The sequence below is a fragment of the Eurosta solidaginis genome, chromosome 1, assembly GCF_040869045.1.
Source record: "Eurosta solidaginis isolate ZX-2024a chromosome 1, ASM4086904v1, whole genome shotgun sequence".
In the NCBI taxonomy this organism is placed as follows: Eukaryota; Metazoa; Arthropoda; class Insecta; order Diptera; family Tephritidae; genus Eurosta; species Eurosta solidaginis.
In genome coordinates this window covers 178,777,955-178,794,135 of record NC_090319.1, presented here as the reverse complement: position 1 = coordinate 178,794,135, position 16,181 = coordinate 178,777,955, and positions in this window count along the sequence as shown.

The following is a 16,181-nucleotide window of genomic DNA, read 5'->3' as shown; positions in this document are numbered from 1 at the left end:
GACCAGGGTGACCCAGAACATTATCTGTCGGGTACCGCTAATTTATTTATAAATGTAATACCACGATACTGTTCCTGCCAAGATTCTAAGGGCTTTTGATTTCGCCCTGCAGAACTTTTTCATTTTCTTCTACTTAATACGGTAGGTGTGTTTTACAAAGTTTTTTCCAAAGTTATATTTTGTGTCAATAAACCAATCCAATTACCATGTTTTATCCCTTTTTTCATATTTGGTTTAGAATTATGGCATTTTTTTAACTTTTTGTAATATTCGATATCGAAAAAGTGGGCGTAGTCATCGTCAGATTTCAGTCATTTTTTATACCAAGATAAAGTGAGTTCAGATAAGTACGTGGACTAAGTTTAGTAAAGAGATATAAATTTTTGCTCAGTTTATCGTGTTAAAGGCCGAGCGGAAGGACAGACGGTCGACTGTGTATAAAAACTGGGCGTCGCTTCAACCGATTTCGCCCATTTTCACAGAAAACAGTTACTGTCATAGAAGCTATGCCCCCACCAAATTTCACTAGGATTGGCCAATTTTTGTTCGACTTATGGCATTAAAAGTATTCTAGTCAAATTAATTGAAAAATGGCAGAGCCACGCCCATTTTGAAAATTTCTTTTATTTTTGTATTTTGTTGCACCATATCATTACTGGAGTTGAATGTTGACATAATTTACTTATATACTGTAAACATAATAATTTTTTTGTTAAAATTTTGTTTAAAAAGTGGGCGTGTTCGTAATCCGATTTTGCAAATTTTTATTTAGCACACATATAGTAATAGGAGTAATGTTCCTGCCAAATTTGATCATGATATCTTCAACGAATACCAAATTACAGCTTGTAAAACTTTGAAATTACCTTCTCTTAAAAGTACCCCCGCCACGCTCATTGTCCAAAATTTTACTAATTTTCTATTCTGCGTCATAAGGTCGACTTACCTACAAAGTTCAATCGCTTTAGCCGTCTTTGGTGATGTATTATCGCACTTTTTCGGTGTTTAGAAATTTTCGATATCGAAAAAGTGGGCGTGGTTATGGTGCGATTTTGTTCATTTTAAATAGCGATCTGAGATGAGTGCCAAGGAACCTACATACCAAATTTCTTCAAGATACCTCAAAATTTACTCAAGTTATCGTGTTTACGGACGGACGGTCGGACGGAGGGACGGACATGGCTAAATGAATTTCTTTTTTCACCCAGATCAATTTGATATATAGAAGTCTATATCTATCGCGATTAGTTTATGCTGTTACGGATTGCCGTTATGCGAACAAAATGAATATACTCTGTGAGCTCTGCTCAGCTGAGTATAATAGCAGTTATTGTATGAAATAGATTCAGTTATCGGACTAGTTAGCCTTAGAATTTCTTTTTGCTGTGAGGTAGCCACAAGTACATATGTATGTATGTAGCTGGTTTTACTGTAAGATATTTACATATGTATATGGACAAATCCATACATACATACCTTGGTATTGGCAAAGTGGTGGTCATTGTCATCATTCTGACACTAGGCATGTCTGCTCACACATCCTCGTAATTGTAGCTCTAACCGCTGTTGCGAGGACAAAGAAGACGGTGACTAGGACTGTATCTGCTAACGTCTTTGACTTCTTCTACGAAGGGGTCGGACAACGCGATATGTACACACACTTTCGTATGCATATTAAAGTGTGTATACATGTATAAATGTATTTAAGTCCATAATGGCTACAATTTCTTGCTAGGCTAGCACAGTTGGTAGGCTCAATGGACGCGTCTGTGGATATCAGAATGGATAGATTGGACAGCAATGCGTGTTTAAGCTTATTCAGCACATACATACATATGTATTTATGTATATATAGGAGTTTCCATTGTAACGGTGGCGACAATTTCGAGCAAACCTTTTAAGTGCAAGTAAAAAACTATTAAACCCTCACAGTTGTTCACAAAATAATAGGAGTGGCGGCCTGAAATTAAAGAAAATTTGAAATTTCAGGAAAATAGTGGTTTTATTTCAAAAGTGCATATGTACATATTTCAAAAGTACGTCAATTCATTTTAATCGAATGTAAGCATTAATAAAAATTCAATTTAAATAATGCAAACTAAAATATTATTTCCACAAAAAAGGGCCTTTCTCCACAAAAATATAAAATATAATTTCCACAAAAAATAGGAACGCTTCATATGTATATTTTTATAATATTTTAAACTGTTAACATAAAATAGCATCAATGATTTCCAAAACCATAAAAGAACACTAATCATTCGTGGTATAGCTTTGAATTGACAACACAGCTTCGCACATACGTGACATAGTAGAGTCGATGACATCCTGACAACATTTGTGGTGTACTACTTCCCATGCTCTTTTTCCTTCCTTGAATGGAACTCAAAATATTTTTGGATGTTCATGGCATATGAATGAAGTTATCACCAGGGCAACCCAAAGTATGCAAACCCATATTATTTATCAGGCAAGTAAGCAACAAACCAATCAAATATGTATACATTCACGACGAAACATGAAGTTTGAGCTGTATTTCAAAGAGCTTCCCACGATTGGTCTCACCTTTATGCTTGTACTGATGTTGAGACTGCCACGTCTATTTTTTATAGTTACCTTAGTGACTTTATTAATCGTTGCGTTCCGGTTCATTTTGTTAAGGCTAAGAGTAGTAAACCACCTTGGTTCTCGAGGCAACTTGCTAACCTGAACAATATTAAATCGAGGCTCTATAAGCGTTTTAAAAGATCTGGTTCTTATGAAGATTTTTCTAAATATTTAGTTGCCCGTTCCAATTTCCAACGCCTGAATCAAAACAGCTACAAGTCGTATTTAACAAGATGCAAAATTGAGTTTTTTAATAATCCTAAAAAATTTTACGGGTTTGTTAATTCAAAGCGCAGATCTGCGGGATTTCCATCATCTTTGTCTTTGGGTGGCGAGAATGCTAGCCTTGACCATGATATTGCCGACTTATTCGCAGACTTTTTCAAATCGACCTATTCTTCAACCTGTACCCAAACCGGTAGTTATCCGTTCGAGATAGTTAGTTCTAACTGTATTCTCAATCCAGTCATTGATAGTGCCACTGTACTTCAGAGTTTTTTAGCTCTGAAACCGATTTTTTCTCCAGGGCCCGATGGTATTCCTGGCTGTATGCTTAAGTTCTGTGCTGTGAACTTAACAGAACCGATCGTAAAATTGTTCAATTTATCTTTGCAATCAGCGTCATTTCCATCAATTTGGAAACAGTCGTTTATCATACCTCTGCACAAGAAGGGTAGTAGATCTAATATTGAGAATTATAGGGGAATTGCTAAGCTTTCAGCTATTCCTAAAACCTTTGAACAAATAATTACCTGTCAGCTTCAACATTCGTGTACTTCCATATTATCACCCTTTCAGCATGGGTTTGTGAGATGTAGGTCAACCACCACAAACCTACTTGAGTTTACCTCTTTAGTTCGGGATGGTTTTTTGGCTTGCAAGCAAACTGATGTGATTTATACGGATTTTAGTAAAGCATTTGATTCAGTGAATCACGAACTTCTGATTCTGAAGCTTGATTTACTGGGCTTTCGGAAGAGTCTGACTTCATGGCTCTCAAGCTATCTTTCTAATAGAACCCAAAAGGTGCTTTATAAAAATATTATTTCAAAATCAATTCATGTTACCTCTGGTGTACCTCAGGGCAGTCATTTAGGCCCATTGCTTTTTACTCTTTTTATAAATGATCTGCCACAGATTTTGAATCATTCACGAGCTCTAATGTATGCCGATGATGTAAAAATTTGCTATACATGCTTGCCTTCGGAGTTAACTCGCTCAAATCTACTTCAGGTTGATTTGGACTCATTTCAACGCTGGTGTACAATTAATGCATTAGTTCTAAACTGTTCCAAATGTAAGTTCATGACATTTCATCGCGTGAAGCCTGTCCTGTCGTCTTATGCACTTTATGGCACTCTTATGGAGCGTATATCTTCGATTAACGATTTAGGGGTTCTGTTTGACTCGAAACTGAGCTTCAACTCACATATTTCTGCTATTACTAATAAAGCAATGGGTACCCTTGGTTTTGTGAAACGCTGGGCTAAGGAGTTCAAGGATCCGTATCTGACCAAAGTCCTCTACACTTCGCTGGTCCGCCCAATACTTGAGTATTGCTCGTGTGTTTGGTGTCCATTATATATTACTCATATAAAGCGTATTGAGTCTGTGCAGAATCAATTTTTAATTTTTGCTCTACGGGCCTTTAACTGGGACTCAAATCTTCATCTTCCGTCTTATAGAAGTAGACTTCTTCTCATTAATTTGCCAACTCTGGAAAATCGTAGAATATTACTCGGGGTAATGTTCCTGCATAAGCTAATTCTAGGTGAGGTTGACTCCTCTGAGCTGCTAAGTCGATTGAGCTTTGCAGTTCCTGCTAGGACGTCCAGACACTACGTGCCCTTCCATTTACCCCTGTGTCGTAGAAATTTTGACAAAAATGATCCTATACGTGTTTGGTGCTCGTACTATAACGACTTATATAATTGCATTAGTATCGAATGTTCGTTTGTTGCCTTACGCAATGATATACTTTTCAGTCTCAACTGATATCTTAAAGTTTATTTGTTTAATTTGTAATGATAGTTTAATTTTAGTTCTTGTTCAATGTTAAAATAAATTGTAAATTTTTAATTTATTCCATTTTTAATTCTATACTTGTATATATTTTTACGCTATCTTTTTTTTTATGTTACTTTCCTTTGTATTTTGTTAGTCGACCACTCTTGTTAGTTGACTTTAAATAATTAAATAAATAAATAAATAAATATTTTTGCATATTTTGCAAAGTAAATTGTATATCGTATTTATTTTTGAAGGCCAACCCTAATAATATAAATTTGAGTAATAAATACAATAAGGTAACACTGTATCAAAAATGAAATAAACAAGGCGAATTCAGCATCAGAGACTGTACGTACATAAAATTTTTGTTATGAAAGTTTATTTTTCATCAAAGTTTTTATATTTTATAACATGGGAGGACCCAAAGTTAAACATGCAACAAAGATTGCCTTATATATATGTACAGCGTTTCCCAGATTTTTAAACTGATTGCCTTATATATATGTACAGCGTTTCTTAGATTTTTAGACTGATGGTTGTTGTTGTTGTAGCAATGCTCGCCTCACCTAATAGCCGCGATCAATCACAAATTGTCATCAATATCCTCTAACGGGAATCCAAGGAAACTTGCCGTTTCAACAGGGGTGGACCATAAGGAAAGGGGTGTTAGAGGCGTTGGTTCCACATTACAATTGAAGAGATGGTTGGTGTCATGTGGCGACACATTGCAGGCGGGGCATACATTTTGTATGTCGGGGTTGATTCTGTATAGGTAAGAGTTTAACCTGTTACAGTATCCAGAACGAAGTAAAGCAAGAGTGACACGCGTTTCCATGGGGAGTATGCGTTCCTCTTCCGCGAGTTTTGGATAATTTTCGTTAAGTACTGGATTCACCGGGCAATTCCCGGCATAAAGGTCCGCCTGTTTATGGAGTTCACCAAGGACCTGCTTGTGTTTTTCCACTTCATACGGCTGTGTTCTCAGGTGCCGTATTTCCTCAAAATGCTTATGGAGATGACTTCTTAAGCCCCTAGGCGGTGCTGGTTCATCAATCAGATGTCTGTTGGGATGCCCAGGTTTCTGGGTATTCAACAGGAACTGTTTGCTCAGCATCTTATTTCTCTCCCTGATGGCGAGTATTCTCGCCTCATTATGCAGATGGTGTTCTGGGGACATAAGAAGACAGCCCGTGGCGATTCTGAGAGCAGTATTTTGGCAGGCCTGTAGTTTCTTCCAGTGGGTGATTTTTAGGCTTGGCGACCGTATGGGTGACGCGTAGCACGTAATCGGCTGGCTAATTGCTTTGTATGTAGTCATGAGCGTTTCTTTATCTTTTCCCCAAGTACTGCCAGCGAGGGATTTGAGGATTTTGTTACGGCTCTGAATTCTCGGAACAATTGCGGCTGCGTGCTCACCAAAATGTAGATCCTGATCAAACGTCACACCCAAGATTTTGGGGTGTAGGACAGTCGGTAGCGTAGTGCCATCGACGTGGATGTTCAAAATGGTCGACATTTGGGACGTCCATGTTGTAAATAAGGTCGCGGAAGATTTAGTCGGTGATAATGCCAGGTTTCGCGAGGCGAAAAAACTGGAGAGATCAGGGAGGTAGCCGTTTACTTTATTGCATAGCGCATCGATCTTTGGGCCTGGGCCTGTGGCCATTATTGTGCAGTCATCGGCGTAGAAAACGATTGCGACTCCTTCCGGTGGTGAAGGTAGCTTAGATATGTAGAAATTAAACAAAAGTGGGGATAGGACACCACCCTGTGGCACCCCTTGTTTAATTCTCCTTAGTTTTGATGTTTCGTTTCTAAATTGCATCGATGCCTGCCGACCACCCAGATAATTTGCGGTCCACCTTTTAAGAAATGGGGGAAGGGTAGACCCTTCCAGGTCTTGGAAATAAGGGAGCAAAATGGCTTCAACCGTCTTTGCCACTGGCGATAGGAGAGATATCGGACGATACGACTCACCTATGTTAGCTGGTTTCCCACGCTGTAGTAGCGGGACCACCTTGGCCATTTTCCATTTCTCAGGTATGACAAAGGTGGAAAGAGACAGGTTGAAGACATGCGCTAAATATTTGAAACCCTCTTTCCCTAGGCTTTGAAGCATCGGCATGGCTATGCCGTCTGGGCCCACTGCCTTGGATGGTTTAGCACGACCGATGGCGTCCTCAACCTCTATAGCGGTGATGGTGATTGGTGACGCGCTGAATTTGTGTTTATGTGCGCGTCTATTGGCTCTCCGTCTATCTTTGTCGACCGTAGGATGCATTATATATTGTCGGCAGGAAGCGCTCGCGCATTTTTTCGCGTCCGACAGCACTTTGTCGCCAAAGGCGATGGAAACTTTGTCTTTGTGCTTATTCGGATTCGATAGGGACTTTACGGGGGACCAAAGTTTACCCACGCCGGTAGAGAGGTTACAACCTCTTAGGTGCTCCTCCCATTTCGCCCGCTTGTTATCATCCACAAGCAATCTGATGCGTTGGTTTATATCCCTTATTTGGGGGTCGCCTGGATCAAGCTGTCTTATAAGGTCACGTTCTCGCTAAGTTTGCGGCCTCCGCGGGAAAGTGGGGCCGGATTTCGGGAATTCTCCCGGCGGGAATGAAATGTGCCGAGGCGGATTTAATGACCTTACGGACGGCACGCTCCCCTTGGCGGGCATCAGTCGGGATAGGGAGGGCAGCAAAGCGGCTGTCTGTAAAGGATTTATATTCTTCCCACTTTCCTTTTTTGAAGTTTATGAAAGTACGTTTTTCAGTGACGATGAAGTCGGCGGTACGCTCAAGCGAAATAAGTATGGGCAGGTGGTATGTGGGGGCGTCTCCGTTTATTGTGCAGAACGTCGTTTCTTCTATTTGATCCGCCAACATCTCACCCCTACTGTCCGCCCACAAGTTTGAATGCCATAGATCATGATGGGCATTGAAATCGCCAGTGAGTAAGGCCCTGATATTAGGGCGGTATCCACTGGGGCAACAGGTGGCATGAGGGATGTAGATGTTGATGATTTTTAGGTTTGCATCGCCTGACCGGACAGATAGGCCTTGACGTTCTAAGACATTGTCCCTGCGGTCGATGCCAGGATCAAATATATTATATTGCACAGAGTGGTGTATGATAAACGCGAGACCGCCTCCATTTCCGCTCTCGCGGTCTTTCCTGTGGACATTATACCCAGAGCAGGTCTGCAATGCAGATCTTGCTGTGAGTTTAGTATCTTGAATCGCAGCAATGCGGATGTTGTGCCGCTTCATGAAATCGACTATCTCCGTAATCTTCCCAGTTAGTCCATTACAGTTTAACTGCAGAGTTCTGAAGTGCATAAGGGGAGACGTCGCCACTCTGGGGGTAAGTGACGGGTGACTACGCCTGGGTTGTGGAAGGCCAGGACACAATTGCTGTTGTGGTCCTTGGGCAAGCATTGGGGTACCCGGATGATTTGGGTTTGCGACCTGGCAACATGGCGCGATGAAACCCGTCAGGGGGTTGCCGTCGCGGAGACCAGAACATCTAGGAAAGTGGCACCACCCAAGGCAGAAGCTGCATTGGGCGGATGTCGCAAACCTATATATTCTGTGCTGGCAGACGGTGCAAACGGAAGTAGGGACTAAGAGTCTGTTTCCCTGACCTGCACGATTGCTGCCGGAAAAGAGGGGGGGGGGGAGACGGGGGCAGGGGCTGATGCTCAGCATTGCTACCAACTCTACTACGAAGGTAGTAGTTATGAGTGGTATCAGCTGTTTGAGTTGTTGGCGCCGTGGGGCGCGAGCAGCAGCGGGTACTTGTTGTGGCTTGCTAAGCAGCGAGGCTGCTGGAAGGTAGTGGGGGGGGGGGGGGGGGGCTGCTTAGGCGTAGACTACGGGACGCCCTTGGGCGTGAACAGCAAGGAGCCACAAAAGATTTATAAAAGTTACGTGGACGTCGGGTTTTGGGATCAAGTCCAGAACAACCTGTCCGATGCAACCATCCCTTGCACGAGACACACTGAACAGAGTATGACCGTCCTAAAAAGATTCTTTTCCGGCAGATGCAGCAAAACCATTTCTCAGGACCGGCGTCAGGAGACGGTCCCGGATTGGATTCGATGCCTTCCCGGAGTAAGAGAATATGGAGCAGTCCTGCTGCAAGGAGCTGCTGGGAGGATGACAATTTGTGGGAGGGACGAAAAATATATGGAGAAAAATATACCATTGGAAACAACATTACGACGTAATATTGATCGGATTTATAAGTCAACAATTTCTAATATCAAGAATCATGATTCAATTACTAGAGGTTTCTTCTCTAATGATGAAAGAGTTTTGACAATCCCAAATTTAACAAGTAAGAACGGGACTGTCTTCGGCTGTGCCGAAGACTTCATACCTTTCATGAATGGGGCTGAACAATAATCTTATCCCGTTCGTAATTTCCAAGTAATCGGATGTATAAGATAAGAAATATATAGTGAACAGATCTGCATACCTTAACGATTTTTAAGATAAATATAAAATAAAAAGGTACTTTGTGTGAGGATGCAAAGTTTCTGGTTTTTTGTGGTCTGCGTGTAAAAACTATGACTACGAATCACGTATTTCAACAATGTATGACGTAAACGTAACTATTTGATGAAATTTTATGAATTTTGGAGCTTCTAGCCGTAAATAGGGGGCAAAAATTAGAGTTTATATGGGGTATATAATATATATACCACCGATCTCTATGATTTTTTCCGACAACAATATATGCTATATACGTAAGCATATGGTGAAATTTGAAGCGTCTAGCTGTTAAAAAGGGGCAGAAATTGCGCAAAGTTTCTTAACTGAACAATCGGTTGTATGAGATATATACTATATATACCATCGATCTCAATGATTTTTTCAGACAACAATATATGCTATACACGTAAGCATTTGGTGAAATTTGAAGCTTCTAGCTGTTAAAATGGGGAAGAAATTTCGCAAATTTTCTTATCTAAACAATCGGTTGTATGGGATATATACTATATATACCACCGGTATCTATGATTTTCTCAGACAACAATATATGCTATACACGTAAGCATTTAGTGAAATTTGAACATATCTAAACGATTTTTAAGATAAATATAAAATAAAAAATAGGTAGGTAATCTGTGTGGGGATGCAAAGCTTCACGTTTTTTGTGGTCTGCATGTAAAAACTATGACTACGAATCACGTATTTCAAAAATATATGACGTTAACGTAACTATTTGATGAAATTTGATGAATTTTGAAGCTTCTAGCCGTAAAAAAGGGGCAAAAATGATAGTTTATATGAAGTATATAATATATATACCACCGATCTCTATGATTTTTTCAGACAACAATATATGCTATATATGCAAGCATATGGTGAAATTTGAAGCGTCTAGCTGTTAAAAAGGGGCAGAAATTGCGCAAAGTTTCTTAACTGAACAATCGGTTGTATGAGATATATACTATATATACCATCGATCTCAATGATTTTTTCAGACAACAATATAATCTATACATATAAGCATTTGGTGAAAGTTGAAGCTTCTAGCTGTTAAAACGGGGAAGAAATTGCGCAAAATTTCTTATCTGAACAATCGGTTGTATGGGATATATACTATATATACCACCGGTATCTATGATTTTCCCAGACAACAATATATGCTATACACGGAAGCATTTAGTGAAATTTGAACATATCTAAACGATTTTTAAGATAAATATAAAATAAACAAGTAAGGAAGGTTAAGTTCGGGTGTAACCGAACATTACATACTCAGTTGAGGGGTATGGTGACAGCATAAGGGAAAATAACCATGTAGGAAAATGAACCGAGGGAAACCCTGGAATGTGCTTGTATGACATGTGTATCAAATGAAAGGCATTAAAGAGTATTTTATGAGGGAGTGGGCCATAGTTCTATAGGTGGACGCCATTTAGGGATATAGCCATAAAGGTGGATCAGGGTTGACTCTAGAATGCGTTTGTACGATATGGGTATCAAATTAAAGGTATTAATGATGGTTTTAAAAGGGAGTTTGGTTGTTGTATAGGTGGTCGCCTTTTCGAGATATCGCCATAAAGGTGGACCAGGGGTGACTATAATGCATTTGTACGATATGGGTATCAAATGAAAGGTGTGAATGAGTATTTTAAAAGGGAGTAATCCTTAGTTCCATAGGTGGACGCCGTTTCGAGATATCGCCACAAAGGTGGACCAGGGGCGACCCTAGAATTTGTTTGTACAATATGGGCATCAAACGAATGGTGTTAATGAGTATTTTAAAAGGGAGTGGGCCTTAGTTCTATAGGTGGATGCCGTTTCGAAATATCGCCATAAAGGTGGACCAGGGGTGACTCTAGAATGTGTTTGTACGATATGGGTATCAAATTAAGGGTATTAATGAGGGTTTTAAAAGGGAGTGGTGGTTGTTGTATAGGTGGTCGCCTTTTCGAGATATCGCCATAAAGGTGGACCAGGGGTGACTATAATGCATTTGTACGATATGAGTATCAAATGAAAGGTGTGAATGAGTATTTTAAAAGGGAGTAATCCTTAGTTCCATAGGTGGACGCCGTTTCGAGATATCGCCACAAAGGTGGACCAGGGGCGACCCTAGAATTTGTTTGTACAATATGGGCATCAAACGAATGGTGTTAATGAGTATTTTAAAAGGGAGTGGGCCTTAGTTCTATAGGTGGATGCCGTTTCGAAATATCGCCACAAAGGTGGACCAGGGGCGACCCTAGAATTTGTTTGTACAATATGGACATCAAACGAATGGTGTTAATGAGTATTTTAAAAGGGAGTGGGCCTTAGTTCTATAGGTGGATGCCGTTTCGAAATATAGCCATAAAGGTGGATCAGGGTTGACTCTAGAATGCGTTTGTACGATATGGGTATCAAATTAAAGGTATTAATGAGGGTTTTAAAAGGGAGTTTGGTTGTTGTATAGGTGGTCGCCTTTTCGAGATATCGCCATAAAGGTGGACCAGGGGTGACTATAATGCATTTGTACGATATGGGTATCAAATGAAAGGTGTGAATGAGTATTTTAAAAGGGAGTAATCCTTAGTTCCATAGGTGGACGCCGTTTCGAGATATCGCCACAAAGGTGGACCAGGGGCGACCCTAGAATTTGTTTGTACAATATGGGCATCAAACGAATGGTGTTAATGAGTATTTTAAAAGGGAGTGGGCCTTAGTTCTATAGGTGGATGCCGTTTCGAAATATCGCCATAAAGGTGGACCAGGGGTGACTCTAGAATGCGTTTGTACGATATGGGTATCAAATGAAAGGTGTTAATGAGTATTTTAAAATGGAGTAATCCTTAGTTCCATAGGTGGACGCCGTTTCGAGATATCGCCATAAAGGTGGACCAGGGGTGACCCTAGAATTCGTTTGTACAATATGGGTATCAAAAGAAAGGTGTTAATGAGCATTTTAAAAGGGAGTAATCCTTAGTTCCATAGGTGGACGCCGTTTCGAGATATCGCCATAAAGGTGGACCAGGGGTGACCCTAGAATTTGTTTGCACAATATGGGCATCAAACGAAATGTGTTAATGAGTATTTTAAAAGGGAGTGGGCCTTAGTTCTATAAGTGGACGCCGTTTCGAAATATCGCCATAAAGGTGGACCAGGGGTGAATCTAGAATGTGTTTGTACGATATGGGTATCAAATGAAAGGTGTTAATGAACTTTTTCATTTTCTTCTACTTAATATGGTAGGTGTCACAACCATTTTATTAAGCTTTTTCTAAAGTTATATTTCGCGTCAATAAAACAATCCAATTACCTTACCATGTTTCATCCCTTTTTTCGTATTTTGTATAGAATTATGGCATTTTTTCATTTTTCGTAATTTTCGATATCGAAAAAGTGGGCGTGGTCATAGTCGGATTTGGTTCATTTTTCATACCAAGATAAAGTGAGTTCAAGTAAGTACGTGAACTAAGTTCATTAAAGATATGTCGATTTTTGCTCAAGTTATCGGGTTAACGGCCATGCGGAAGGACAGACGGACGACTGTGTATAAAAACTGGGCGTGGCATCAACCGATTTCGCCAATTTTCACAGAAAACAGTTAACGTCATAAAATATATGCTCCTACCAAATTTCAAAAGGATTGGTTCATTTTTGTTCGACTTATGGCGTTAAAAGTATCCTAGACAAATTAAATGAAAAAGGGCGGAGCCACGCCCATTTTGAAATTTTCTTTTATTTTTGTATTTTGTTGCACCATATCATTACTGGAGTTGAATGTTGACATAATTTACTTATATATTGTAAAGATATTAAATTTCTTGTTAAAATTTTACTTAAAAAAAAATTTTTTTTTTAAAGTGGGCGTGGTCCTTCTCCGATTTTGCTAATATTAAGCGTACATATAGTAATAGGAGTAACGTTCCTGCCAAATTTCATAATGATATCTTCAACGACTACCTAATTACAGCTTGCAAAATTTTAAATTACCTTCTTTTAAAAGTGGGCGGTGCCACGCCCATTGTCCAAAATTTTAGTAATTTTCTATTCTGCGTCATAAGTTCAACTCATCTACCAAGTTTCGTCGCTGTATCGGTCTTTTGTAATGAATTATCGAACTTTTTCGGTTTTTCGAAATTTTCGATATCGAAAAAGTGGGCGTGGTTATAGCCCGATATCGTTCATTTTAAATAGCGATCTGAGATGGGTGCCCAGGAATCTGCATACCAAATTTCATCAAGATACCTCAAAATTTACTCAAGTTATCGTGCTAACGGACGGACGGACGGACGGACGGACGGACATGGTTCAATCAAATTTTTTTTCGATTCTGATTATTTTGATATATGGAAGTCTATATCTATCTCGATTCCTTTATATATGTACAACCAACCGTTATCCAATCAAACTTAATATACTCTGTGAGCTCTGCTCAACTGAGTATAAAAATAGATAGGTAATCTGTGTGAGGATGCAAAGCTTCGCGTTTTTTGTGGTCTGCATGTAAAAAATATGACTACGAATCACGTATTTCAAAAATATATGACGTAAACGTAACTATTTGATGAAATTTGATGGATTTTGAAGCTTCTAGCCGTAAAAAAGGGGCAAAAATGACAGTTTGTATGAAGTGTATAATATATATACCACCGATCTCTATAATTTTTTCAGACAACAATATATGCTATATCCGTAAGCATTTTGTGAAATTTGAAGCTTCTAGCTGTTAAAACGGGGCAGAAATTGCGCAAAGTTTCTTATCTGAACAATCGGTTGTATGAGATATATACTATATATACCACCGATCTCTATGATTTTTTCAGACAACAATATATGCTATATACGTAAGCATTTGGTGAAATTTGAAGCTTCTAGCTGTTAAAATGGGGTAGAAATTGAGGAAAGTTTCTTATCTGAACAATCGGTTGTATGAGATATATACTATATATACAACCGATCTCTATGATTTTTTCAGACAACAATATATGCTATATACGTAAGCAATCGGTGAAATTTGAAGCTTATAGCTGTTAAAATGGGGTAGAAATTGCGAAAAGTTTCTTATCTGAACAATCGGTTGTATGAGATATATACTATATATACAACCGATCTCTATGATTTTTTCAGACAACAATATATGCTATATACGTAAGCAATCGGTGAAATTTGAAGCTTATAGCTGTTAAAATGGGGTAGAAATTGCGAAAAATTTCTTATCTGAACAATCGGTTGTATGAGATATATACTATATATACAACCGATCTCTATGATTTTTTTAGACAACAATATATGCTATATACGTAAGTATTCGGTGAAATTTGAAGCTTCTAGCTGTTAAAATGGGGCTAAAATTTGCCAAAAATATATATATATATACTATATATATATACTATATATACCACCATATATATACTATATATACCACCGATCTTTATGATTTTTTCAGACAACAATATATGCTATATACGTAAGCATTCGTTGAAATTTGAAGCCTCTAGCTCTTAAAATGGGGCAGTAATTACGAAAAGTTCCTTATCTGAACAATCGGTTGTGGGGGATATATACTATATATACAACCGATCTCATCAATTTTTTCAGGCAACAATATGTGCAATATACGAAAGTATATGGTGAAGTTTGAAGCTTCAATCTGTTAAATTGGGTAAGATATTACAAAAATCCTCTTTTTCTGAAAAATCGGTTGTATGGAGGATATATGCTGTAGTGGTCCGATCCGGTCGGTTCCGACAAATGTCTAATCGGACACCCAAATACACCCGCTCACCAAATTTTATCAAGATATCTCAAAAATTGAGGGACTAGTTTGCATACAAACAGACAGACGGAGAGACGGACAGACGGACAGACGGACATGGCTAAATCAACTCAGCTCTTCAACCTGATTATTTCGGTATAATTAATGGTGGGTCTATCTATTTTCCTTTAAGGACTTACAATTTTCGGTTTCGTGACGAAATTAATATACCATTTCATTTTCATGAAAGGTATAAAAATAGGTAGGTAATCTGTGTGAGGATGCAAAGCTTCACGTTTTTTGTGGTCTGCATGTAAAAACTATGACTACGAATCACGTATTTCAAAAATATATGACGCAAACGTAACTATTTGATGAAATTTGATGAATTTTGAAGCTTCTAGCCGTAAAAAAGGGGCAAAAATGAGAGTTTATATGAAGTATATAATATATATACCACCGATCTCTATGATTTTTTCAGACAACAATATATGCTATATACGTAAGCATTTTGTGAAATTTGAAGCTTCTAGCTGTTAAAACGGGGCAGAAATTGCGCAAAGTTTCTTATCTGAACAATCGGTTGTATGAGATATATACTATATATACAACCGATCTCTATGATTTTTTCAGACAACAATATATGCTATATACTTAAGCATTTGCTGAAATTTGAAGCTTCTAGCTGTTAAAATGGGGTAGAAATTGCGAAAAGTTTCTTATCTGAACAATCGGTTGTATGAGATATATACTATATATACAACCGATCTCTATGATTTTCCCAGACAACAATATATGCTATATACGTAAGCAATCGGTGAAATTTGAAGCTTATAGCTGTTAAAATGGGGTAGAAATTGCGAAAAGTTTCTTATCTGAACAATCGGTTGTATGAGATATATACTATATATACAACCGATGTCTATGATTTTTTCAGACAACAATATATGCTATATACGTAAGCAATCGGTGAAATTTGAAGCTTATAGCTGATAAAATGGGGTAGAAATTGCGAAAAGTTTCTTATCTGAACAATCGGTTGTATGAGATATATACTATATATACAACCGATGTCTATGATTTTTTCAGACAACAATATATGCTATATACGTAAGCAATCGGTGAAATTTGAAGCTTATAGCTGTTAAAATGGGGTAGAAATTGCGAAAAGTTTCTTATCTGAACAATCGGTTGTATGAGATATATACTATATATACAACCGATGTCTATGATTTTTTCAGACAACAATATATGCTATATACGTAAGCAATCGGTGAAATTTGAAGCTTATAGCTGATAAAATGGGGTAGAAATTGCGAAAAGTTTCTTAT